The sequence below is a fragment of the Branchiostoma belcheri genome, unplaced genomic scaffold, assembly GCF_001625305.1.
Source record: "Branchiostoma belcheri isolate BF01 breed outbred unplaced genomic scaffold, Haploidv18h27 scaffold65, whole genome shotgun sequence".
NCBI classification, from domain to species: Eukaryota; Metazoa; Chordata; class Leptocardii; order Amphioxiformes; family Branchiostomatidae; genus Branchiostoma; species Branchiostoma belcheri.
In genome coordinates, this window is record NW_017804298.1 from 1,739,272 (window position 1) to 1,749,260 (window position 9,989).

Consider the following 9,989-nt stretch of genomic DNA (forward strand, 5'->3'; position numbering starts at 1 on the left):
TTATGTGTGTCACGCCTTAACTTGCAACCATATGAAGCGTTCTTTGCAAACGACCTTGGCACCTCTCCCACTATTGCCCTTATATCATGACTCAGCCGGATGCTTGTGGCCGAACCCATCATCAGATCCAGGGTCTCCTCGTGCCTTTGATGGGGTCAAATCACCTCTAGAAAACCATGTGGGAGGGCGGCTCGCAAAATTATCTTTTCTCCTTGTCTGCCTAGAAACCCTTAAGCCCACCGAAGCACGGTAGACGCCGTGGGAGACAACTCCCTGTCCATTTCAGACGACCTAACATGCACTTAGCCGACTTAATCACATTCTCTTGGCGAAGCAGAGAACAGAGTAATCGAATCAGCCGGCGAAGGTAGCGTCCAAGTAGCTCAGCTCGGGTGTAGTCGCCTGAAACGACCCTCACTGTCTAGTTTGAACTGCCGATTGATAGGCTGTCTCTGTGCTGATCTTATTCTTGCCCATAATGCATCAGCGACACGGAGTCTTAAAACGTAGACTACTTTCTTAATGAGGCCTTCAAGGCATCTTAAATTGCAGAATTACTGTAACGCTTCATCGATTCAGCTTGTGGAAGATGACTTGAATTTTCTTAGCTGGATTAGTTTTTCTTTTAATGACGCTTAGCCTTGTTGATTAAATAAGTATTCCACCACACGTTGCAATGAGAAAGCTGAATCAGGCAATCATGATTGTTCATTTCTCCGTTAAGTCTAGTAGCATGAAGACTCATGAAATGCACGGATGGGTATGATCCCCCAGCTTTTATTGTATACCGTTCGTTTCAGGCGACTGGATTACCCAATCATTAAGCCCTGATACATCGCTCTGGGGAGGTACAGCAGTTTTAACCATCTGCACGCCTCTTTACGACGCCTAATCAAATGGCATATGGCTTACTAGCACTTTCCTTGACGTAACTTTTTCGAACGACCAGCGTTTAAAGTAAGTTATAAAGGTTCATATTATTTGTCTATTGTCTGCCTTCTTAAGACCGGACTGTAAGGTTTGGTCCACTCAAACCGGGAAGGACCCCTACTCTTATCCTGTAGGTGTGGTGGGCCCTTTAACATGCTCAAGGTGTGTCTCTCCTCAGACACATGGCCTCCGGATTTACGTCCCATCCGAGAGGACGTCCCTAACCGAAACTGTGAAAAACTTGCGATTGCACATTGCAGGTGCTAAGTTGTTTTATGTGCAGTTTGACGCCTCATCCCACTCCATCCCACGCACTAGCCCATCTACTTAACATACGTCCCCATCCGAAAGGACGAATGCAACCCCTTAGATACAACCGTGCCCGAGCGAGGCTCGAAGCACATGTGGTAATGTGGTATGTGTTCTTTATACTCACGTAGCATGTCTTTTGCCTGCAGGTTTGCTTTAAGCGGCAAGTAGGATGGTTTGCCCGGGTTATCTAAAACATATTCCCAGCTCATTCCGAACATCGTGCTATCTAAGACACTAGGATGCGTTATTTATCATCCGGAACACTCTCCAAGACACGACCTCCTTATCAGTACTCCTGCAACTGATAGTCTGCCTGCAGATGTATGGCTTTCAAAATCAATCATAACAAGGAAACCACAGAAGTCAAGGAGAAAACCTTGCTCTCTGCACCCCACCAGACTAATATTTGGTTTTCATATTATAGTTTTTTTCTACATGTGTGGAATAGATTGTACTAGTTTTGTACGAGTCTTCTATCCGAAAAAGTTCACTCGTGTAACCATAATCGTGTTTAGAATAAGAGAAAAGTTTGAGATAAGTTGAAGCATAGAAATGAGAACATTTACTTAGGATGCATCTTAACTATAAGGATACTCTGGTTCAGTTTTATGCTTTTTTGTGTTAAGGAACAATAAACAGACTTCGCTGCCATAGGAAATACATGTACATGCGATGCTTTCAGACTCGTTGCTACGTTATGTACATGTATGAACTAGAAAGGGCCACTAACCTCCTCAAAACTGTAACACCGCAACCAGAGTATATGTCAGGATTTAGAACTCTATTAAGCAGATTTAAGTAGGATTAAGAACGCCCTTTTATTCCACAGGCACTGGTAACAAAACTTTATACTTGGCAGGTTCACATGAGGAATATATTCTGTACACGATTCAGTCAGCCCGTTCGTAAATCCACAGGCGAGGTGCAGAATAAGACAAACTCCAGTAAGTGGTTTGTTTGAGTTGATGTAACCGTAGGGAAGATGACTCACCCAGAACGTGGTGTAAAATAAAATGAAATCTTCAGATGATGCAATCCAAGAGTACGATTCTGGCATAATACGTGCGGTGGAATAACAAGAACTGTTGCGCCGTGCAATCTAAGAGGAAATATGCCCTATAGGCTTACTGTGGATTTACAATTCATAAGAGTACGTTGTGACCCTTCGGTGATACGGCAATAATTGGATTGCATTGGTGTCTTTGTTTCAAAGCTTCTACAGTACATACCACGCCAGAGGCACATTAAATCTGAATATATCAGTCTAGCGATATTTCAATGAGATAATATCAAAGACTCCATCTTGAATTGAGGGTTTATTACCGATAGCAGGTGCGCAGAGACTATTTATTGCACCTGTCATATAAGATTAAGTACAGAAGCGTTCTATCCGTAATTAGTTTGACTGTCTATCGGGTAAGACATGGCAATACATTAGCTTTAGTCTGTAACGATAATAATTGCTTTCCTCCTATAGTCGGAATAAGATTATTTTTCAAAAATAGCATCTCTCCCCCTCTGTCTCTCTCTCTCTCTCTCTGTAAATAAGTGTGTGTGTGTAAATATGTATGTATATGTGTGTGCGTATGTGTGTGTATTTAGTACATTTAACGTATACTTTACGTATCTTTGTTTTCATTCCCTTATTTATGATGACACGTAACAGAACCTGCATAATGCTTAGGTCACATTTCCAAACCTGGGCCCGGCCGGGCTGTTTGTACGAAAGAAAAATTGACTATTCATATCAAAAATATACAGAAATAGAGCTCATGATTGTTATTAAGAACTTTTCTGTGTTTTGTTGTCTTTTGTATCGTAGTTTTCGTTCCCAAAAGCTGCCCGGCCGGGCCCCGTGTGGGAATTGTGACCTCAGCATAAGACAAGCGAAAGACCGTGAAGACTGTTACCGATGTCGTCAGACTACATAACAAGTAAGACGCATCAGTAAACCGCCCACGTTTTACACAAGGCAAATACGTCCATTTACAAACGCAACCGCATGCCGCGCGCGATCCTCCTGAGACGAATCAAACACAAAGTTTGCCTTAGCGGGAAAAAGTACCGCACTTCCACATCTGCGCTGCTGCCCTCTGAGTGCAATTACCATTCAAGGCGCGAGTCATCATCGATATAAAGCCTTTAAGTCACTGCCGCCTGGGACCAGCGCTGTTCTTTAGTAACTCTTTTATTGCTGACAGTCCTGCACATTGTGGCCATCGACCGCGAATAGCACCTGATCCCATCTTAAACGTTTGACATCAATTTTACGTGTTTACAATCTCTCTCCGAAGTTTCTCCGTCGGTGCAGCAAGTGTCAAAAGTTGTCTGGCAACTTTCATTCATTCGCGTTCGGCGAAGGGATGGTTGATAGGCCTCATGCTCAGGGCCTGCGGTCAAAGTCTGTGGAACATTTTTGGAGCGTTGCCAGGATCTAAGACCTCTAAGATAGATACACCGTAGCTATTTCTAAGATAATCCTTGTCGACATTCACGGAGTGCTTCGTGGATTATCACGTGCAAGTCCCATTTAAATGACAAGCAGCCAGCTAATATCTCTCCAACAACTCCTTAGGTGCTCAGACATCGCATCTGATCCGCCAGGCGCCCCGCATTTCCCGGTATCAGTATCTGCTGGTCTCGTCTGAGTTGTGAATTGATAGCGTACTTGATTTTGACCAAGATAAAGGCAGCAAACTTTGTCATTAAGAAGCAATTTTCTGCACGCCTCCAAGCTGTTGAGCAGATATCAACGAACCGTTCGCTCCCCCATAATTCAGTGTCAGATAACAAATAACTGATTCTCCTGACCTTCCTTATCTGCCACTGAAGTATTGGTGCCAGCTGCTGTGTAGCAAAGGTTTTAATTCCCACTAGATGAAGTCATGTTCCGAGCCATGTAGGGTTTGGGCACATGACAAGTACATAGTACTTCATTTCAAGATTTCAATACACGACTTCGAGACGGCATCCCCTTCCGCGGATTTTCGTCGGATTATCGGTTATTTCCCAAGCCAATTAAAGTGCTTGGAAAACGTGGAACAACCTTCTGACATTTCCGGTGAAAATACATATTACATCTAGACCCGAGAGATCCATACATAATTCCTTGGCCCTTCAAAAAAGTCAGAGCCTGACTTTTTGTTACATCACACTATGTCATGCAGATTACATTCATCAAAAGCGTTCTTTGGGTAGGCTTACGGATCCTTTTTCGGATGAAAGATAGCAGGCATCGTTGGTGACCTGATTACAAGGAAACTAAAATTGGAAGATTAAAGCTGCACAAACGCAGCCAGTCGTTGATTAATCCTCATAATCAGATTATAAAACAGCAGAGAGAGATACCTTCACAGCGGAAGCAATATTTTCACGGAGTCACATCCACAATTCCATCAAAAGTTGCCTGAGGCTGAATGACACCGACTGGTGAAAGATGAATGGCAAAGTGTCATTGCCGCCAGGCATGGAGGCCATCTGTGTAGCGTCAAGGAAATAAAGACAGCGTGCAGCCTGACAAGGACAGGAATGGGATGCCACCGAAGCTACATCCATTCTCACCACATACTAAGTAGTGAATAATATATTTGATCCAGCTATGGCAAAATTTACAGTATTGCCCGACGCTTGCGTTCAATCTCTGATAGGTTTGGAACATCTTTAATATTGGGAACCGGGCTTGATGTGCAGAATCTACTAGTGGTAGGTAGGGAAATTACCTTAAAAACATGACATGCTTGCCTCAACTCTCCTACTACCTAGCATTTGGACTCGCACTGAAGTTTTAGCATCTACTGGTCACATGCTTTCTTTTTGACAAAACATTTGCGATTGCTTTATGAGACTCGCGATCATATATCCATTGGCTCCATGTGGAATCTTCTATCTTTTATCAACATGACAAGGGTAAATCTTCATATGGGCAGCGCCTTATCTATTTAATTAAGATGACTCACGTTGCATATGTAGAGACCCGACGCCAGGCACAGTGTCTTCCTCAAGTTGCAGCATCTTTGCCATGAGGCGATAGTTTATCACGTTTCAGGACACAGAGGTCATCCACCATAATCAGATTTTGAAAAAGGCGAATGTAGAGGTACATCATTTATGCTGATAGCAGCGTGCAGATATTGGTTCTATTGATTTCTTTTATATAAGCGTATTTTCAAGACGATCCCCCTGAGGACATCTTAGGAAGGATAAAGATCGATGATGAACTTAGGGCCTGATAATTTCTCTGCATTAATGGCTATGTTTATGACATTGTACCTACCCATCCAGTCGATACGACCAGGGCGTTAAGTTCGTTGATGTGGAGGTAATAGTCCGTATAATGACCCAACTGGATGTCCATTCGATTGCAACGACAATCAACCTTAACTGTTTGCCATTGATAAAAAAAGCACTGCGGTCAAATCGCATCCAGTTATCGATCAGTCACCATACGTCTTTAGCAGAGTCCAATACGAGACGATTTCATTACGCAAGAGATTCAAACGGCAAGATCATAAGAAATTGTAGATTTCAGGATTTCGAGAAGTATTCAATGCTTAGCTTCCTGAATTCCCCCATGTCGACCACTGAATCCTGCTGGCTTCAGGCCAGATTCTGAGGCCTCCACGCCCCCCCCCCCATTTACTGAATCTGACCTTTTGGCCTCCTGCTGTGCATGCGATGCTGCCTGTCAAGCTTCCATCACCCTCGTGTTGTCAACGCATTGGACAGAAAGATGCACAACCCTCACAGCTCAGCCAAAACAATACTTCCGGTTGTAACAGTCAAGAATTTAGCACCATGGACGTCAACATAGTACTGATACGAAGATACAGACTTTTACATAATGATGTTTACGTGCTAAACGTGGAACATGAAATTTCGCTTTTAATGCACTGTCAATCCTGCAACCCCCTCACGGTGACTGTTACTCAGATAATGTTAGTAATTTCCAACCTGCTTCCTGTCGTTAGCGCAGAGAACTGGTTATGAATGCGTTGACGCACTCCCACGTAAGAGGTAGTTATAAACATTAAGTGCTACTTAGTACCCTGCATCTAAAATAGTTCTCTTCCACTAAGCTATAAACATAAAATAGTTCTTCCTGGTGAAAATAGTTAACTTTAAAACGTTTGCGTACGTGAAGGTGCATATGCAGAAGCAATAACAAACGTTCTATCTTTTTCCTTGGCAAAAGCACAAATCGCCTTTGGTTAACGATCTTAGAAGTGCATCCCTATGTGTGGGTTTTATTGGCAGAGTGTCTCACAATCCACCCCTGGCGTTAGACTATAATCTGTAAGATCATTTACCCTAGGCCTCGGTGAGAAAATAAAGCCAGAGTTCAAGCCTTCTGGCAACAGGTGACGCAACAAGGGAGATTATTTCCCCGCACTTCTGACGACTGGAAACTTCCCGGAGGCAAGGATTCTCCATTTAGTACCTGAAAACTACATAACTGCGCAGTAAAAATAACATTATACCTCCGCACTGCGTATTTTATACTTTGTTTACGATGTTTTCCAGGCAGATGATAGCGACGCAAATCCATATAGCTCCCTGATTCATGAATCGTAATCAAAATCAAAACAAGTCGCTCATTAGTCCCCGCGACATTTTCCCACTAATACGGTTATCTTCAGATTCATTAGACAATATGCATATTCATGAGTGTTTGTGTTATTTTGCACGGATTCGTGATTGCTGCTCCCTATTCATCGATTCCACAGGGGTTCAATGACTCATTAACCGGCTGTGAGATAACATTAGCGTCCTCCTCGGGAAGGCTGTCAGCATGCAGAGGAGCTCGCAAACTACCGTGTTATGCAAAGAAGGGTATTTACGTGGTTGTCTGGGGGTTAGACTTGCGTTACTTCAGCTTCTTTTGAATAATGTGATTGGCATCCCGCTGTGTGCCCTGAATGTCAAGCAGCTGCCGCGATCTCTCTCAGGACCTGCAGATCGAGAGATGAGCGTATTGTTAAGATAGATGTCAGAGTTCTGGTAATGAGAATCGGGACCCGCGACAGATGTGTCAGAGCCGGCACAAAAGGTGATGCCTTCGGAAAAATATAGATCGCGTCGCTCTTTGACAATTAGAAGTCAGACTGCATTCAATCTTTAGCTGCTGGAAGACAAAAGAACAGACAGGTCGATCCATCTCCTACTAGGAGAAATAAAGGACAACAAGGAGGGTACATGCATACCCCGGAGGGATGCTGCTGTGTAGTGTTATTGATAAAGATTGAGGAGAATCTGCTCATATATCACAGTGATACGATAAATATAACTCTTACATATATATTTATAAGGGTTACATTTAGTCATACTTGAACATCTTATCTTGTCATACCTGAACATCTTAATGACTACTAAATGCCCGTAGATGATTCGCAAGTAATGATATGCCACGTTATCCATGTATTACCCAAAAAAAAATTATGAAATCAAAGCTGCCATGTTGATATCTCACCATATGGAGCTTAACTCTTCCCTTTGTCAATTCGGCATTGGTTTTTCAAAGACATACCATTGTCTACTATTGGTTTGACAGGTGATACTTATTTCTTTACATTCCAGACCGTCTTCTTATCGTAAAGAGCACATATAGCGGTAGAGGACAACGGATATTATTGAAGTATCAGAACAGAGATATTGCACTGGCCCGACAAGTCATTACACATTCGTGACCACACGTAGGAGTCAGGAAAGATCAGCACATTCATGCCGCGCAGGTGGATGATTCATGGGGCCGACTAAGAGTCGTGACACGATGTAAATAACGGACGCGTCTTGGAAGACGTTTGCCGAATATTTGCCGTCGTTTCAAGACAATCTTAATCAAATATCCCGAGATCTTGTAGTTGTATCTTTAACGTTAAGGACCTACGGATGTCATGTTGACTAAGACACATGGCACGATGTAAATAACGGACGCGTCTTGGAAGACGTTTCCATAACGTTTGCTGAATATTTGCCGTCGCTTAAAGACAATCTTAATCAAATAATATCTTGACATCTTGTAGTTGTCATCATGATATTCTTTAAGTACTTTTAAGAATATCATGATGACGACCAAGTGTCATGGCACGAGGTAAATAGCGGACGCGTCTTGGAAGACGTTTCAACAACGTTTGCTGAATATTTGCCGTCGTTTAAAGACCATCTCAAGATATATCATGACATCGTGTAGTTGTATCTTAATCACTTGAGAATGTCATGATGACGACCAAGTGTCATGATGGTACGATGTGAATAACGGACGCCTCTTGGCAGACATGTCCAAAACGTTTGTAGAATATTTGCCCGCGTTTTAAGCATAAAATGTGTGTTAATGTTAATTTGATAAGTCGTTAAGCATGTTTCACATAACTAAAGGTGTACCACAGGGAACCCTTCTTGGCCCATTTTACCCTTCATATCTGAAGTAACAGTGACAGTAAATTGGTAGAGTAAAAATTAAACATTCTGTTGCTTCTTTTGGGGTCATTTTGTATCATAAATTATTTTATCACCACCATATTGCATTGACTAACCAGACATAGCTTGCGGGCATGTCTGAAAGAATAAAACATTAGAGTGAACCACGACAGTTTGATTGAAACCCATTGGTAAATTGAGAGGGACTACAAGCACATATCTGCTCTTACTTGAATGGCATGCATATAAACTCATTATTCGACAAAGTTCTATCCCCAAAGTAGCATAACGGTAATCAATGTGCGCTGGCGGCGTACCGCAAAAATAATTGACAGTTCCCAATTAAAAGTCTGACATTGGCCGGCAGCAATTGATATAAACGGTTGTCGGTTTCAGTATTATGGACAGTAATTAGAATTGGCCAAAGGATCAGATGAATCGTATCGAAAAAAAGTCTAACGTTAAGACAGGCGGTTGGCATTAATCCAAATATCTGGTCATCAGATTAACAAAGTTGGACTTATTATACCAACAATAAACATAATGTCCAGTAGCCTGATACGTATACTGTGCTGGTCTAACTAATACTACTGTGGTATTAGAGACCGTTTTTCTTGGTGCATGATTCTGTTTTTGTAAATCTGTAAAATACAATGATTTGTACAAGACATCGCTCAAGTGACAGCCTCTAGTAGCCTTAGGAAAATAGATTTTTTTATTCGTCCCACCTTTTCTGTGTTTCCTACCTGGCCACCCTCAGGGGTTTCATTGATTGTGCTAATACTAGTGATGAATCCATGGCAGGCCAGGCTGCCGTCATATGGAGGACATTGACCCTCCTGACAGCTCATATGAAAGTCACTTAGGCGTGAGTAGTGCCACATGACGTCAGAACTAGGTTAACGGATGCAATTCCCTAATATGGATTAGGTTCGCTGTGAAAGGTCATCTAGCTAAGGGTAATGTTGTTCCTGCTGACGCATTCCGTAGATTGCAATAAACACATAGCTCTGCGTATACATGTAGGTTACGGGATTGTGTTTATATATAAATATTGAGTGTCAATATTCAGGTATTTTTTTTTACCTTGCCGGAGAACTAATACGAAAGTACGGCCGTTTTATAACGCCTGTGGTATGTCACAAGCCAGTTTTTTTAAAGTCATGAACAGATGATGGCATTCTTTCGTTCGTTGAGACAAAGGAAGGAGACAAAAGGCAACAAGTAACAGGCCAATGCACAATAACAGAAAATATATCTGTTTTTAAAATCTCTATCGTAGAAGATTCTTCTACGATAGAGATTTTAAAGATGATATGATTTTACATATGAGC